Raw genomic sequence first — 17,273 nt, 5'->3', positions numbered from 1 at the left:
AAGTTACCGAAAAATAAGTTTCGCAGTCCTCCATTAAAATGATGCTGCCTGACCTCCGTGACAGTGATGCTCGACGTCTGAACTTTTTGACCTCTGACACGCCCCTCAGGATATGTCATTACTTCGTACACCTTCGGCTCAGTTCGTCAACTTGATTGACACTCGGCTAGCTTCCTGACTCCTCCTCCTAGCGGTGCTAAGCGTAAACGTGCCATCGATATTTCCTTGTACTCTGATTGGTCAAATGTCGAAAATGATAAGGAAAAAGTCAAGAATGGCGCTCTCTGATTGGCTGCAAATGTTATAATGTCGAGAATGGCGCTCTCTAATTGGCTGCAAATGTTGTATGCGCGTCGACGTGATTGGCTGTGGCGTTCAACATTGTTCAACATTATCCCCATTTTGACGGACTATCCTTCGGCAGCTGGCGTTCAAGTCCCAGTCTCCCCTGTAGGCGTGGGTTGGAGTCCCACTTCTGACAAACCTAACCTTTGGCTGCGGGCTGAAGCTAGAGTCTTTAACCCTCTGGCAAGTTTATCCAGGAATGCAGTAATGTTGACAAAGCACTGCAATTCAGTTCATGCTAGAATTAAGAGAGGAACATTTCACACCTTCAAAATATCCATTCACTCAACATCCCCACCCCCACTGCCTCAAATCTCTGAATCTCCCAGTGCAAAAAAATTTTTTTGTTTACATAAATAAACATAATTCTCAAATACCTGCAACATTATCTACATACATATCTATAAATAATGATGACATTGAATTAAATTATTAGGATTAGAATTATTACATCATGCAAAGGTGACAAAAGCACACTCACCCTTTGGTACACGTCATGCCACTTCTTCTGTCGAGGAGCTGGCCTGTTACCCTCATTTGATGGCCAAACTTCTGTGCTGGCAAACTTTTTTAGCCTTGCAATCCAGTCAGTATCTGACATGGCTTTATGGGATTTTTTGCCAGACATTTTTTTTGTTGGGGGGCTAACGGTTAGGTTATATCAAACAAAACTACTATCAATAAAAATGATTTCTTAAAAAAAAGCACACACGATATTTACAATTATAATATATATACAATTATATACAAATATAAAATGACATTGTCCAAAAATACCGTTAAAGTGACCGGAAAATATGTTTCGCAGTCCTCCGTTAAAATGATGCTACCTGACCTCCGTGACAGTGATGCTCGACGTCTGAACTTCTTGCCCTCTGACACGCCCCACAGGATATGTTATTACTTCGTACACCTTCGGCTCAGTTTGTCAACTTGATTGACACTTGGCTAGCTTCCTGACTCCTCCTCCTAGCAAGGCCGGCGCTATGGGCAGGCCTTAGGGGGCCGGGCCCGCCTAGAGAGCTCCTGTGCCACCCCTCCATCCAATTTGCATTTAATAAATTATTTTAATAATAATAATAATAATTTACGTGCAGTATTTATATATTTATTGATGTGTATTTAAGTGCAATGTTTGACTTATAGGCTAATCTTATAAAAAAAAACTCCCGGAAGTTTGACTGATTGTTTACAAAAAAGGGGTTTCCCGCTGAGCCGCTCTGACCGCAGCATCTCGGTAAAGTTATAGCGACGCGACGTGCTCGGTTTTGCCTATTCAGAAACGAATGGAAAGAGAAACTCATGAGATTCCAATCCCAAAAACGTCGACTTCAGCTGTATTTAGAACGTGAGTAGGACAGTTGGTTTTATTACTCTTCGTAAGTTGCACCAGACGTGGTGTAAATTATGCATTTGACACTGATATGCAATATGTGTGTGAGTGTGTCGTAGTTGATTATGCATGGTTGATTTAATACTTAACTTGAGATTTGTGACTATTTGGCTGTTATTATAGGAAGTTGGCTTATAGCATGCTGTGTTCACGGAACAATGCAGACAAGGTTCAATAGTTAACATTAGTTAATGACTAACATGAACTAACCATGAGCGATACATTTGTTACTGTATTTGTTAATGTTAGTTAATAAAAATACAGCTGTTCATTGTTTGTTCATGTTAGTTCACAGCCTATAGGCTATAACTGTAACATGATATCTCATGATAGCCGAAATATGATTGGGCAATAGGCTAATTATAGTTAGGATATTGAAATCGCTGTGAAACTGTTGTAGCTAGTGTTACCACCCGTCCCGGTTTTTCCGGGATTGTTCTTCTTTTTAACAACCTGTCCCGGGAAATGTATAAACTCTCCCTGATATACAAAAGGCTCATAAGAATTATGATATACAAAAGGCTCAAAAAATTTTCAAAAGGCTTTGTGAATATGTCCCGGTTTTCGAAAGGCTACGAAGAATATGTCCCGGTTTTCGAAAGTCTACGTGAATATACGTTCAAACAGCGCGCACGGCAGAGAGGTAGAGAGCGCGAGACCTTGCGTGCATGAAGCGCATGTAAGCACCCCCCCCCCACAATTTATTTGTTTGTCATAATTAGGCCCCCCCAAGAATATTAAATGCCCGTCCATTGATTTGTTTCTGCCGCCGGCTCTGCCTCCTAGCGGTGTTAAGCGTAAACGTGCCATCAACATTTCCTTGTACTCTGATTGGTCAAATGTCGAAAATGTTAAGGAAAAAGTCAAGAATGGCCCCCTCTGATTGGCTGAAAATTTTACAATGTCAAGAATGGCGCTCTCTAATTGACGGACTATCCTTCGGCAGCTGGCGTTCAGGTCGCAGTCTCCATTGGAGGCGTGGGTTTGAATCCCACTTCTGACAAACCTAACCTTTGGCTGCGGGCTCAAGCTAGAGTCTTTAACCCTCTGGCAAGTTTATCCAGAAATGCAGTAATGTTGACAAAGCACTGCAATTCAGTTCATGCTAGAATTAACCAAACATTAAAGTAACACTGACCTGCAGTACATGACCTTTAAAGTAACACTTTAGTGCAATGTATGGGATTCTATGGCACTTGGAATTTCAAGTCCTGACATTTCAGAAAAATTGTAAAGCAAACGTGTTATCCACTACACTACGGAAACCTATTGTACGGAAACAGTCTTCATGTTGCAGACATAAATCTTTAGGTGCACGCTTGTTAAAAAGCATATAAAGGAAATGAGCGCTGCACCCACCTAGCGTGGTAAACAGTTTAAATTTTCGGTCAGAATCCAACCACTGTTTCTGCTCGGTTGCGAACCGAGGACCTTTTGCGTGTTAGGCGAACGTGATGACCACTACACTACAGAAACCTATTGATGTGAGACATGTGCTTTTTAGAAGATGGCTCCTTCCCATAATCTGCTCTGCAAGCAGTGTGACAGTCTGTAAATTCCACAAACAACAGAACAGAGGTTATTCGGCATGGCAGTCTGCCTACAGCTCCTTGGTACGATGGCCTTCACCTGTCTCAAAAGTAAAGGTGTTGTAGCGAATTGCAGCATTTATATTTAAAATGCATCCACTTGTTTCCGGACAGTTTTGAACTGAGGACCTTTCGCGTGTAAAGCGAACATGATAACCACTACACTACGGAAACTTGATTTATATGTCAGTCCCACCTCTTCTAGGGCACGCTTGTTCAAAAGCAAATTAAACTATAGACTGCCCAGTGTTTTTAACATGGCAAAAGCTGCTAATTTTGTTGGCAGACCAAACATTTTTTTATTACTGTACAGGAAACCTCAATGGTCATTTGTTTTATTTTTGTCCTTTTCTAAAGAGATTGAACCACAAACATCGCTGCAAGTGTACTGACCTGCTCAACAGAAAATCGCATATGAAATTTTTACAAAAACCACCCACAGTTTCCGCCCAGTTTCGAACCTTCGCGTGTGAGGCGAACAGTCTGCCTACAGCTCCTTGGTACGATGGCCTTCAACTGTCTCAAAAGTAAGGGTTTGTAGCGAATTGCAGCATTTATATTTAAAATGCCTCCACTTGTTTCCGGCCAGTTTTGAACTGAGGACCTTTCGCGGCGGGAGTCGAAAATGGTTAAGCTTAACTTCCCTTAACTTTTCCCATTCATTCTCTATGGTAGTGCTTAACACTACGGATGCAATATACCTTTGGCCACACGTAGACTTCCTGGCGCTGTTCCGCTTTTCCGTGGCGGGGAGTTTAAATAGCATAGTGTCATCTGTCAGTCATTCGCAGTGGAGGAGGGGAGACCCGTTTTACGAACGGAGAGATATTTGTTTACCGACTTGTCAGCAAACTTGTTTTGTTTTGTTGCTGTCTAAACTACCTGCAGACAGATTTTCCCTCAGGTGACCGCATATACATTATTATTCAAATATTTTATAATTTAAATTGCATGTATATTGTCATGTAATCGTATTGTTATCGTGTTGAATGGATTGTGACGATAAGAAACAGTAAACTCCTCGTTGTGAATACAGCTGTTATTTTATAAGAGTATCTTTGTTTGTAAAGGTGAATGTTTCATCCTAATCTCTCACTATGCTTAAAATATATGTTAACAGTGCAGTAAGATGTAATGTGCAGTAGTATGGAGGACCAAACTTGCAATTAAAAATGAATGAATAAATAAATGAATAAATAGATAGATAAATAAATGTGATAATAGGAAAATAAATAAAGGAATAAACGACTTGATAAAATAAATATGATTCATTTTAATCAAATGTATTTTTGTATATTTTTCCCCTAATTTATAATTTTTTGCTTTTATATTTTAATGTATTTGTATAATTTTTAATTGTATTTATTTATTATTTTATATATTTGTTTGTTCCATTTATTCTTATATTTATTTATGCATTCATTTATTTGTATATTTGTTTATTCCAATATGTATTTATTTCCAGATTTATTTATTTTAATCTTTATTTATTTTTATTTTTATTTCTTTATTTTTATATCTATTCTTATATTTTTTTGATGTGCATGATAATTAGGTTGGTTGGTCTTGCTTACCAAATATAAATATTAATTAACAAATAAATAAAAGCAGAAAATAAATTAAGGGAAATAATACAAAAATTAGTTTGATAAAGAATAAATCATATTTATTTTATCAAGTCGTTTATTCCTTTATTTATTTTCCTATTATCAAATTTACCTTTTTATTTGTTTACATGTTTATTTATTAATTTAATTTCTGCGGGTTTGGTCCTCCTATAATGTAATTATCAGACACACACATATATTACATTTAAATTACAAACAAATATATATATGTGTACAATTTAATGGTATAATTTAACATTTTTAATTAGTTAACTTGTTAACTTTTTATATATACATATATACATTTTTAAAGCAATTTAAATAATGAATATTAAATAATGCAAATAAACAGTACGTGCTCTAAGGCTGCATTTATTCAGTTAAGAAACAGTAATATTATAGAATATTATAGCATTGTAAAATAACTCTTTTATATATATCACTGATGCTTTAGTATTAACTGTCTTATTTCATTTTGTTACTGTAAGTATTTAAATGCTTATGCTGAGACGCTAATGAATACATTCTGATTTCAGAACAGCATCATGAAGAAAACAGTGTTCTTCCCAGGGAAAGTCAAAGTGTCTTTCAGGAAAGGCCCATCAGGCCATTTACGCCGGGACCCATCAGAAGAGGCAAAAAGAATTAAAGACAACCCTTCACTGCAGGACAAGTCAACACCTCAAAGAGAAGATCTGGTCAAGTTGAACGCCCGTTCTGTTGTGTTACATAGAGGAGGGGATGTCTCTGACAAGCAAGAGGTGTTGGGAGAATGCATTCTTCAGTTCGGCAAGTACAAGGGCAAGTCTTTCAAGTGGTTATTAGAGAATGATGGCAGCTATGCTTTGTACCTGTCCGATAAGGTTGAGGAAGAAGAACAGGCTGGGCAGTTCAACCCAGAGGGTCCATGCAAGGATAGCCTCATTTCCTTTCTTGAGTATTCAAGAAGCTTCAAGGAAATTGAAGATCTTAAACAGTATCTGTCTCAAAGGCCAGACGCAGTGCCTTTTTTGACAGAGGATGACAATACTGTTGGATTTGGATCCAGAGCACAAGACACTTGGAGGAAGATTTGGGATACCAGGGCAGACGGATATGCTTTCTTTATAATGAGGCAGAAGTGTGTGCCAGGCAGCAAAATGTACAATTTGCAGCAGTATCTTTTAAAACAGCAGCAAAAACAGATGACCAAAAACACTCCTCCGATGCCCTCACCATCAGCTTCCGCTGCAAGACCACCTGTTCCTTCCATTACTGACTCTGATCAGCCTGGTGAGTTAATAAAATTCATGCAAGTTTGCTTATATTGATTCTTAAAGCCTGCCTAGCTACTGATGCATTTGTCATATTTTATAGTAATGGAGGAGGATGAAGAACTGGAGAGGATGATGCTTAGTATTTCTCCAACAAAATATCTCACACAGCTGAGTAAGTAAATCAAGTATCGTGTCATGTGTGTTATATATACCCATGTCAAATTCTTATAAAATTGGTATAAAATTGTACATACTGGAGAGAAACCATTCAAATTATAATGCTTAATTTTCAAGATCATCTGCAGCCACAGGATCCACAGTCTTATCTACAACAGGTTACTTTACACATCAGTTTTGGAGGCTTATTCGGTTACATACAGACTTATCTTACATTTCTGTTTTTTAATTATCTTATTTGTTGTTTTGGCACTGTTCTTGCCTGTTCTAAAAAACATGTTATTTTGTTCTAACTACTGTTAAGGTTTGAATATACCAGTGGTGAGGGTGAGTGCACTTCATGAATTGTATGCATGCTATTTAAACTGTTTTTATTTGTTGTGAAAAAGTGGACTGTTTACTTACAGACATTTGAACATTATCAGAATGTGCATTACTAGAATAAATAACAAAATACATAGAATAAAATAATAAATAATGATTAGTCATTTAATGTAGTCAAGACAATCAAATACATATCATGTACATTCAGTGTTTTAATATGTTTTTAATTTCCTCCCTGTGCTTTTCCTTGCAGCTCTGCCGCAGCCTCCATCAACATCAGCTCCTGTGTGTAGGCCTTCTACACAGGGTGAAGGCTTTATACCACCTCAAGCAGCACAATCAGCACCTACACCTGCACCAATGCCGTCTGCACTGACTGAAACCCCTGTTCCCAGCTACTTGAACAAAAAAAGTAAAGACAGTTAAACACACGAGCATTAAATGTGTTATACACGCATATATATATATATATATATATATATATATATATATATATATATATATGCATTTATTTCCTTTGCTTTGTGTTCCGTGCAGTTCTGCCACAGCCTTCACCACCATCACATGCAGTCTCTAGTTCTCCCAATCCACCAGCTCCTGTGTGTAGACCTTCTTCACAGACTGATGGCTCTGTACCACCTCCTGCAGCACAATCAGCACCTACAGCTCCTGCATCAATGACGTCTGCACAGACGGAAGCACCTGTTACTAGCTACTTGCAAGATATTAGCCACTGGAACTGCTCTCTTCATCAAAGAATTTGGATGAAAACAGAGATGGAGTCCATGGGGCTCTGGCCAGGATCACATCCAGTAAGACACCTAATGAATATGGTCTCCTTGTGGCGCTATCCACCTCAGCCTGAGCTTATAGAGACAAACATGGGCCTTCCGTCACCAAAGTACTTCCAGCTCCATCCCTTTTTCATTTGGAAACCTGAGCACAGTATAAATGAAAGGCTTAGAAACAACTACATCCTGCCCTGACTCTACAGCTGTCCAAATCCTCATGTTGTGTCCTCAGGTGTGGGAAGACCCCGAGTGATCCTTGGCACTAGTGGGCAATATTACATCCTTGCTTCACGTCTGTGCTGTAAGGCATGTAAAAAATACTGGTTCGCTGATAAACCTCAGTGGGTGGACATGCTACCACAGCAATTCAGAAACATCTTGCCAACCTTCCTCACTCATAAGAATGCAATCTGTAAAACTGTGATGGATGAACTGAGGCGCTCTGGAAAATCCCCTAATGACAAGGCCAACCAGCTGTCTGAGGTGCTTCACCTTAAGTTTGAAAGAGCCCACCTTGCATACCTTCTCATTGTGCAGAACGTCAGGGATGCTGAAGCAGGGCTGTATGGCCAGAAAACCATCACAGGAGCATTGAGGAAGGATGACACACCTGCTTCGTTTGGGGGTTACGAAGATACTGATGGGTGGCATGGGGTGTCTGTGTCTGCACATTATCTGGTGGAGTGCCTGCTTCAGGAATATCACCGGCAAGAGGCAGCTCTCACTCAGCTCCTTCAAGGGACTTTTGGACAGGTGTTCAGATCAGATCACACACGCAAAGTTGCTAGAAAAGTGACCCTCTCATCTGGCACAATGTCATCCTACGCTGTGATGAACGAGAACTGGATGATCCTGTCCTGGGTGATGCTGCAGTCTGAGAGTGAGCAATCCTTGAGTTCAATGTACTCTGGGATGGCCAATCGCTACAGTGCTGCTAGCATACCCAAGGCCAAGTACCAGTGGGTGGACAGGTAAGAATAATCACATCTCATCACACATCACATCAAGATGTGTAAGCAAAGGTAATGAATACATTAAAATTAAAATGTATTTCCCTTTTATGTACTTAGGGACTGCTGTGCTGCTTTCAGAGTGATGGACCCAGGACCGTATGAGCACCAGCAGTGGGAAGCTTGGAGGACCACTGAAGCTACTGTGGCAGAGGTTACATCAGAAAACCTCAAGAATGTAAATGCCGCTTGCCAGAAGTACAATGAGGACATGGTGGTTAAACTAGACTTGTTTCACTGTATGCGGCGATTCACCAGGGAATGTGTTTCGGAGCACCATCCTCTGTATAGCTCGTTCTGCCAGTTCCTCTCTTCTGCCGTAGTAGATCAGAGTGACCTGGAGAAACTGAGGAACGCATACAAGTTCTGTGGAATTGAGCCTGCTAATCCCACAAAGCAGCACATCAGAGCGCACTGCAGGACAAAAGTGCCACATCCTAGAGAGCTGGTCCAAAGAGTGGAAGAAGTACTTCACCATTTCCATCTTGCAAAGGATCCCAACAACATCTTCCTTTTTAAACCCTCGATGCTAAAATTTCGGTACAACTGAATCATGTCAAGGGTGAAGGAGCTGCTGTTCCCATCGGGATCCCTGTCAGAGGCACTTCACAGCAAGAGGGGTTTCATTTCCACCAGGCTCAGTGAGTAACGGGTAATCGCGTCTCTCCTGAGCTGTTCCGGGCGCAGGGTATGACTGGTGTCGCACGCTGGAATTATCAGCGGCTGGTGGACCTGAAGCAGCCTGGGCTTGTCTTACCTGGAGTGTTTGACCCTGTTTTGATGATGGAGTTAAACAGGGCATCTATAAGAGTGACTGGGTAACCCAAATATCCAGCCTTCCACATCTCCAGCTGGGACACAAGAGAGAGGTTTGGCCTACAATATGTGGAGCCAGGCTGTCGACCTGTGCCTCTTGACTTTGACAAACACAAAAGCAGGAAGACAGACCTAGGGATGCAAGAAGAGTCTTCATCTGGCACTGAGTTCTCATTTCCATCTCAGGTAAGCCTTTAAAGTTCTTTGATAACAAACTTTTTATTAAAAAACAAATACTTAATAATTCTCGCTCGCATATAACACTAATTTTGCTGAATTTCAGAAATGCTTAGAGGATTCCTCTTCTGCTGAGACCCCTCTTGCTCCTGAACCAGAGGCCACCCCACAGACTCTCATTTTCAATGTTTTTCTACTCCGAGTGCTGTGACAGTGAAGGAACAAACATCTGAGGAGTTTCTTTTAGATGCAGGTAATTATATTATTCATACAGGCACCAATGTGTGTAATCTGTTTGCCTAATCTATGCACACAAAACAAATACTTTGTTTAATAATTTTTTTTTTTCTTTTATCAAGGTGGTGATGTTAAATACTTCTACTGCTCCAAGAAAGTTTTTGACACATATTCCGCAGAGGGCCTGACCAACCCCAGAATGCCCTTTTAAGACTTTGCAGAGACTCCTTTTTTTCAGCGAGAACTGGAGTCCTCGAAGCAGAGAGGGGCAGAAAATAGGAGGGTGATTGAGGAGAGAAGCAAGAGAAAGTCAGTAATGGAGCATCCTACTGGTCGTCTGTGCAGATTCTGCCACCTGCCACTGAAACAAGGACCCAACAGTCCTCATATTCACACTGGTTTCCCTGGAGTGGCAGGCAAATACATTTACTGTCCTGCTAAAGTGTTTTCCCTTTATCAGGCTAAGGGAATGAAATTTCATGGAAAGACTTTCAGCAGTCTCCATTCTATGAGGCTGAGAAGCAGAGGTGGATTGAGGAAAAGAAAAAATGACTTCACTGACAAATGACATGCCCAGACCTCAAATACTGTTTATAGCTCAAAGACATTCCTTGCACAATCTTATGCATATATGTATATACATATTATTGCACTTTTAATGTATATATATATATATATATATATATATATATATATATATATATATATATATATATTATTTTTAAATATTTAATTTATTTCCATTTGTTCATTAAAATACCAAAAGTATTGTATTTTATTGTATTTTAGTGTTTTTTTAAGTTCATTTATTGACTTGCATTATTTTATCTTGCTCAGATTTGAAAAACACTAAATGTTAAGCACTGGTACTATTATACTCTGTACATAATTGTTTAGTTTAAAATACTTTTTTTCTTGTTTTTTCCTGTTCTCCTCAACTTTAGATATTATTATTGCTGTTGTTTAATCTATAATCTATCATTTTAAATTGTTACATTTATTTCCATTGTTCAATAAAATCAAACAATTGTGTCCTTGTTTGCATTGTACTTTAGTGTTTTTAAAGTAAATTTTATTGACTTGCATTATTTTATCTTGCTCAGATGTGTAAACACTAAATGTTAATAACTGTTGTCATTAAACACTACATAATTATTTGATTTAAAAAAATCTTGTTTTTTTCCTATGTTCTCCACAGCTTTATATTTTATTATTATTATTATTAATGTTATTGTTGTTTAATCTATAAGTATTTAATACATTACCTTTTTCAGTTTTACATAATAATATGTATATTTCTGTACTATAAATAAAACGAGAAACTTACTATTTGGTGTTTACTGGTTATATTTCATATATATATTGGATTTCTGTACATAGTTAAACAAATATAATGTAAATATCTCAATGTAAAATGTAAAGGTCTAAAACATTATCAAAATGTTCTTTACAATTATTCACATTCAAATATTTTCTATATTAAAGAAAACTAAACCCTATTATAATGTAAATGTTTATTAAGGTAGTTGCACATTTTGTACATTCTACACAACAACAAATCTTACACGTTTTATTCTATTTTTGTGCACAAAGTTAGTTTATTATATGTAAATCGTACTTAACATAAGTTTCTAATAATTTTTTAATCTAGATACACTTTATGGTAGTTGTGGTCGAGACGAGACTCGAACCTGTAATTTCGTGTATTTTTTCAGGCCCGCCTCCCTGGAATTTCCTGCGTTCTTATTGGCTAGCAACGCTCTACACCTACATGCGACTGGCCCTCCCTGGGATTTCCTGCGTTCTTATTGGCTAGCAACGCTCTACACCTACATGCGACTGGCCCCCGCGTGGAAGGCAGCTATGCTCACCACTATTGAAGACTGTTGGATGTAGACTGGAAGCCCTGTTCTGCGGTCAGCAAGAATTTTCGCAATACATTAGCAGCTGGCAGGTGCAGATGGACTGAAACTCTCTTTGTTTGGACCTGGCACTTAAAAAAATTGCATGAACTTATTGACCTGACCTACCAGGCACCATATTAAAAAACAAGGTCTCTAATTTAATAATGTAACACATTTTATACAGACACTTCATATTTAAACGGTATTAGATTATTTTTTGCATTCACTGGCTTCTGTGAAGCGTTGAGCTAAAATGACGCCGTTCCTGGAAGCTGCGCTGATCGGATACAACAACCTGTCTCTGCAACTCCTTGTGGAAAGTGGAAAGTATCTCCGCTTGTCACGCGGAGACTGGGGTTCAATTCCCCGACGGGGAGATCCAGTCCTTTACTGCTGCCAAAAGACCTTAACAAAAGTTTTGCTCCAGCAAACAAGTTACAGGAGAAGTTCGCAAGGGGCCACGGACAACTGTTTTAAAGACAGCTTGAGAAAAATACAATGCATTGGCCGGGAATCGAACCCGGGTCAACTGCTTGGAAGGCAGCTATGCTCACCACTATACCACCAACGCAAGCCTGTTGTATGTAGACTGGAAGCCGGTTTGTGCGGTGAGCAAGAATCTTAGCAGTTGGCAGGTGCAGATGAACTGAAACTCTCTTTGTTTGGACCTGGCACTTAAAAAAAATGCATGAACTTATTGACCTGACCTACCAGGCACCATATTAAAAAACAAGGTCTCTAATTTAATAATGTAACACGTTTTATACAGACACTTCATATTTAAACGGTATTAGATTATTTTTTGCATTCACTGGCTTCTGTGAAGCGTTGAGCTAAAATGACGCATGACGCCGTTCCTGCAAGCCGCGCTGATCGGATTCAACTACCTGTCTCTGCAACTCCTTGTTAGTATAGTGGAAAGTATCTCCGCCTGTCACGCGGAGACTGGGGTTCGATTCCCCGACGGGGAGATCCAGTCCTTTACTGCTGCCAAAAGACCTTAACAAAAGTTTTGCTCCAGCAAACAAGTTACAGGGAAGTTGGCAAGGGGCCCGCACGACTGTTTTAAAGACAGCTTGAGAAAAATGCAATGCGTTGGCCGGGAATCGAACCCATACAGCAAGAATGGACAGACCCAGGAATCGAACCCATAGCAAGAATGCTCGTAATCAAGGTCTTTAATTTACAAATGTTATGCGTTGGCCGGGAATCGAACCCTGTCACCTGCTTGGAAGGCAGCTATGCTCACCACAATACCACCAACGCAAGACTGTCGGATGTAGGCTGGAAGCCCTCTTGCGCGGTCAGCAAGAATTTTCGCAATACATTAGCAGCTGGCAGGTGCAGATGAACTGAAACTCTCTTTGTTTGGACCTGGCACTTAAAAAAAATGCATGAACTTATTGACCTGACCTACCAGGCACCATATTAAAAAACAAGGTCTCTAATTTAATAATGTAACACGTTTTATACAGACACTTCATATTTAAACTGTATTAGATTATTTTTTGGATTCACTGCCTTCTGTGAAGCGTTGAGCTAAAATTACGCATGACGCCGTTCCTGGAAGCCGCGCTGATCGGATACAACTACCTGTCTCTGCAACTCCTCGTTAGTATAGTGGAATGTATCTCCGCCTGTCATGCAGAAGACCGGGGTTCGATTCCCCGACGGGGAGATTCAGTCCTTTACTGCTGCCAAAAGACCTTAACAAAAGTTTTGCTCCAGCAAACAAGTTACAGGGAAGTTGGCAAGGGGCCAGCACGACTGTTTTAAAGACAGCTTGAGAAAAATGCAATGCGTTGGCCGGGAATCGAACCCATACAGCAAGAATGGACAGACCCAGGAATCGAAGCCATAGCAAGAATGCTCGTAATCAAGGTCTTTAATTTACAAAAGTGATGCATTGGCCAGGAATCAAACCCAGGTCAACTGCTTGGAAGGCAGCTATGCTCACCACTATACTACCAACGCAAGACTGATGGATGTAGGCTGGAAGCCGTATTGTGCGGTCAGCAAGAATTTTCGCAATACATTAGCAGCTGGCAGGTGCAGATTAACTGAAACTCTCTTTGTTTGGACCTGGCACTTAAAAAAATTGCATGAACTTATTGACCTGACCTACCAGGCAATGTAGTGATCTTTTCTTCGTAGAAAAGTTAGAAGCTCAGACCAGGAGACGGTGGAAGTTTTCCAAGCAGAAGTTCTTTATTGCTTGTCGGTAGCTGCAGTCATTCCAACATCGTCTAACTAAGGGAACTTTACATTGTAGTTTATATACATTTCAAGGGGGAGGGATTACATTGTGAGGAACAAAGCATGTAAATGAGTTGAAACATGAGAACAGAACGGTGCAGGACTTCTCGCACTGAGATAAGAACTCCAAGACAAATGGTCTCAGTAATAAAATGGCAGGTGTTCAAACTTGCTCAGCATGCCTCTTCACCCGGTAAAACAATGAGAACAGGAAAAGCCTAGCCTTCTCGTACTGAGATGGGACAGTCAGGAATATCCTGCTGGGAACCCCTACCGTTTGCAGGGATTTCCTGGTCTCATCATTTATAAACTTTCTCAATATAAAATACTATTGTATTGGAAATCTAAATTAAACATTTAAATAAAATTTGTAATCCTACAACACCATATTAAAAAACAAGGTCTCTATTTAATAATGTAACACGTTTTATACAGACACTTCATATTTAAACGGTATTAGATTATTTTTTGGATTCACTGCCTTCTGTGAAGCGTTGAGCTAAAATTACGCATGACGCCGTTCCTGGAAGCCGCGCTGATCGGATACAACTACCTGTCTCTGCAACTCCTCGTTAGTATAGTGGAATGTATCTCCGCCTGTCATGCGGAAGACCGGGGTTCGATTCCCCGACGGGGAGATCCAGTCCTTTACTGCTGCCAAAAGACCTTAACAAATGTTTTGCTCCAGCAAACAAGTTACAGGAGAAGTTGGCAAGGGGCCTCGGACGACTGTATTAAAGACAGCTTGAGAAAAATGCAATGCGTTGGCCGGGAATCGAACTCATACAGCAAGAATGGACTGCCCCAGGAATCGAACCCATAGCAAGAATGCTCGTAATCAAGGTCTTTAATTTACAAATGTGATGCGTTGGCTGGGAATCGAACCCGGGTCAACTGCTTGGAAGGCAGCTATGCTCACCACTATACCACCAACGCAAGACTGTTGGATGTAGACCTGAAGCCCTGTTCTGCGGTCAGCAATAATTTTCGCAATACTTTAGCAGCTGGCAGGTGCAGATGAACTGAAACTCTCTTTGTTTGGACCTGGCACTTAAAAAAATTGCATGAACTTATTGACCTGACCTACCAGGCACCATATTAAAAAAAAGGGTCTCTAATTTAATAATGTAACACTTTTTATACAGACACTTCATATTTAAACGGTATTAGATTATTTTTTGGATTCACTGGCTTCTGTGAAGCGTTGAGCTAAAATGACGCATGACGCTGTTCCTGGAAGCCGCGCTGATCGGATACAACTACCTGTCTCTGCAACTCTTTGTTAGTATAGTGGAAAGTACCTCCGCCTGTCACGCGGAGACTGGGGTTCGATTCCCCGACGGGGAAATCCAGTCCTGTACTGCTGCCAAAAGACCTTAACAAATGTTTTGCTCCAGCAAACAAGTTGCAGGAGAAGTTGGCAAGGGGCCCGGACGACTGTTTTAAAGACAGCTTGAGAAAAATGCAATGCGTTGGCCGGGAATCGAACGCATACAGCAAGAATGGACAGACCCAGGACTCGAACCCATAGCAAGAATGCTCGTAATCAAGGTCTTTAATTTACAAATGTGATGCGTTGGCCGGGAATCGAACCCGGTCACCTGCTTGGAAGGCAGCTATGCTCACCACTATACCACCAACGCAGGCCTTAGAACGTAGACTGGAAGCCCAGTTGTGCCGTCAGCAAGAATTTTCGCAATACATTAGCAGCTGGCAGGTGCAGATGAACTGAAACTCTCTTTGTTTGGACCTGGCACTTAAAAAAATTGCATGAACTTATTGACCTGACCTACCAGGCACTGTAGTGATCTTTTTCTTTGTAGAAAAGTTAGAAGCTCAGACCAGGAGACAGTAGAAGTTTTCCAAGCAGAAGTTCTTTATTGTTTGTCGGTAGCTGCAGTCATTCCAACATCGTCTAACTAAGGGAACTTTACATTGTAGTTTATATACATTTCAAGGGGGAGGGATTACATTGTGAGGAACAAAGCATGTAAATGAGTTGAAACATGAGAACAGAACGGTGCAGGACTTCTCGCACTGAGATAAGAACTCCAAGACAAATGGTCTCAGTAATAAAATAGCAGGTGTTCAAACTTGCTCAGCATGACTCTTCACCCGGTAAAACAATGAGAACAGGAAAAGCCTAGCCTTCTCGCACTGAGATGGGACAGTCAGGAATATCCTGCTGGGAACCCCTACCGTTTGCAGAGATTTCCTGGTCTCATCATTTATAAACTTTCTCAATATAAAATACTATTGTATTGGAAATCTAAATTAAACATTTAAATAAAATTTGTAATCCTACAACACCATATTAAAAAACAAGGTCTCTAATTTAATAATGTAACACGTTTTATACAGACACTTCATATTTAAACGGTATTAGATTATTTTTTGGATTCACTGGCTTCTGTGAAGCGTTGAGCTAAAATGACGCATGACGCCGTTCCTGGAAGCCGCGCTGATCGGATACAACTACCTGTCTCTGCAACTCCTCGTTAGTATAGTGGAAAGTATCGCCGCCTGTCACGCGGAAGACCGGGGTTCGATTCCCCGACGGGGAGATCCAGTCCTTTACTGCTGCCAAAAGACCTTAACAAATGTTTTGCTCCAGCAAACAAGTTACAGGAGAAGTTGGCAAGGGGCCACCGACGACTGTTTTAAAGACAGCTTGAGAAAAATGCAATGCGTTGGCCGGGAATCGAACGCATACAGCAAGAATGGACAGACCCAGGAATCGAACCCATAGCAAGAATGCTCGTAATCAAGGTCTTTAATTTACAAATGTGATGCGTTGGCCAGGAATCGAACCCGGGTCAACTGCTTGGAAGGCAGCTATGCTCACCACTATACCACCAACACAAGACTGTTGGATGTAGACTGGAAGCCCTCTTGTGCGGACAGCAAGAATGTTCGCAATATATTAGCAGCTGGCAGGTGCAGATGAATTGAAACTCTCTTTGTTTGGACCTGGCACTTAAAAAAATTGCATGAACTTATTGACCTGACCTACCAGGCACCATATTAAAAAAAAGGGTCTCTAATTTAATAATGTAACACGTTTTATACAGACACTTCATATTTAAACGGTATTAGATTATTTTTTGGATTCACTGGCTTCTGTGAAGCGTTGAGCTAAAATGACGCATGACGCTGTTCCTGGAAGCCGCGCTGATCGGATACAACTACCTGTCTCTGCAACTCTTTGTTAGTATAGTGGAAAGTACCTCCGCCTGTCACGCGGAGACTGGGGTTCGATTCCCCGACGGGGAGATCCAGTCCTGTACTGCTGCCAAAAGACCTTAACAAATGTTTTGCTCCAGCAAACAAGTTGCAGGAGAAGTTGGCAAGGGGCCTCGGACGACTGTTTTAAAGACAGCTTGAGAAAAAT

General features: G+C 40.4%; 4 non-coding genes across 4 annotated transcripts; 1 reads left to right on the top strand and 3 right to left on the bottom strand.

Moving 5' to 3' along the window:
• Nucleotides 1-12,125: 12,125 nt before the first annotated feature.
• Nucleotides 12,126-12,197, bottom strand: trnag-ucc (transfer RNA glycine (anticodon UCC)). The gene has a single exon. It is a non-coding gene; the product is annotated as a tRNA-Gly (tRNA).
• Nucleotides 12,198-14,448: 2,251 nt separating this feature from the next.
• trnad-guc (transfer RNA aspartic acid (anticodon GUC)) lies at nucleotides 14,449-14,520 on the top strand. Its single transcript has one exon. It is a non-coding gene; the product is annotated as a tRNA-Asp (tRNA).
• A 226-nt stretch (nucleotides 14,521-14,746) lies between these two features.
• On the bottom strand, nucleotides 14,747-14,818 carry trnag-ucc (transfer RNA glycine (anticodon UCC)). Its single transcript has one exon. It is a non-coding gene; the product is annotated as a tRNA-Gly (tRNA).
• Nucleotides 14,819-16,672: 1,854 nt separating this feature from the next.
• On the bottom strand, nucleotides 16,673-16,744 carry trnag-ucc (transfer RNA glycine (anticodon UCC)). The gene has a single exon. It is a non-coding gene; the product is annotated as a tRNA-Gly (tRNA).
• Nucleotides 16,745-17,273: the final 529 nt, after the last annotated feature.

This window comes from Siphateles boraxobius, unplaced genomic scaffold (genome assembly GCF_051911475.1).
Source record: "Siphateles boraxobius isolate OS27281-9 unplaced genomic scaffold, OSU_SipBor_1 23, whole genome shotgun sequence".
NCBI classification, from domain to species: Eukaryota; Metazoa; Chordata; class Actinopteri; order Cypriniformes; family Leuciscidae; genus Siphateles; species Siphateles boraxobius.
This window is presented reverse-complemented; position numbering and strand designations above follow the sequence as displayed.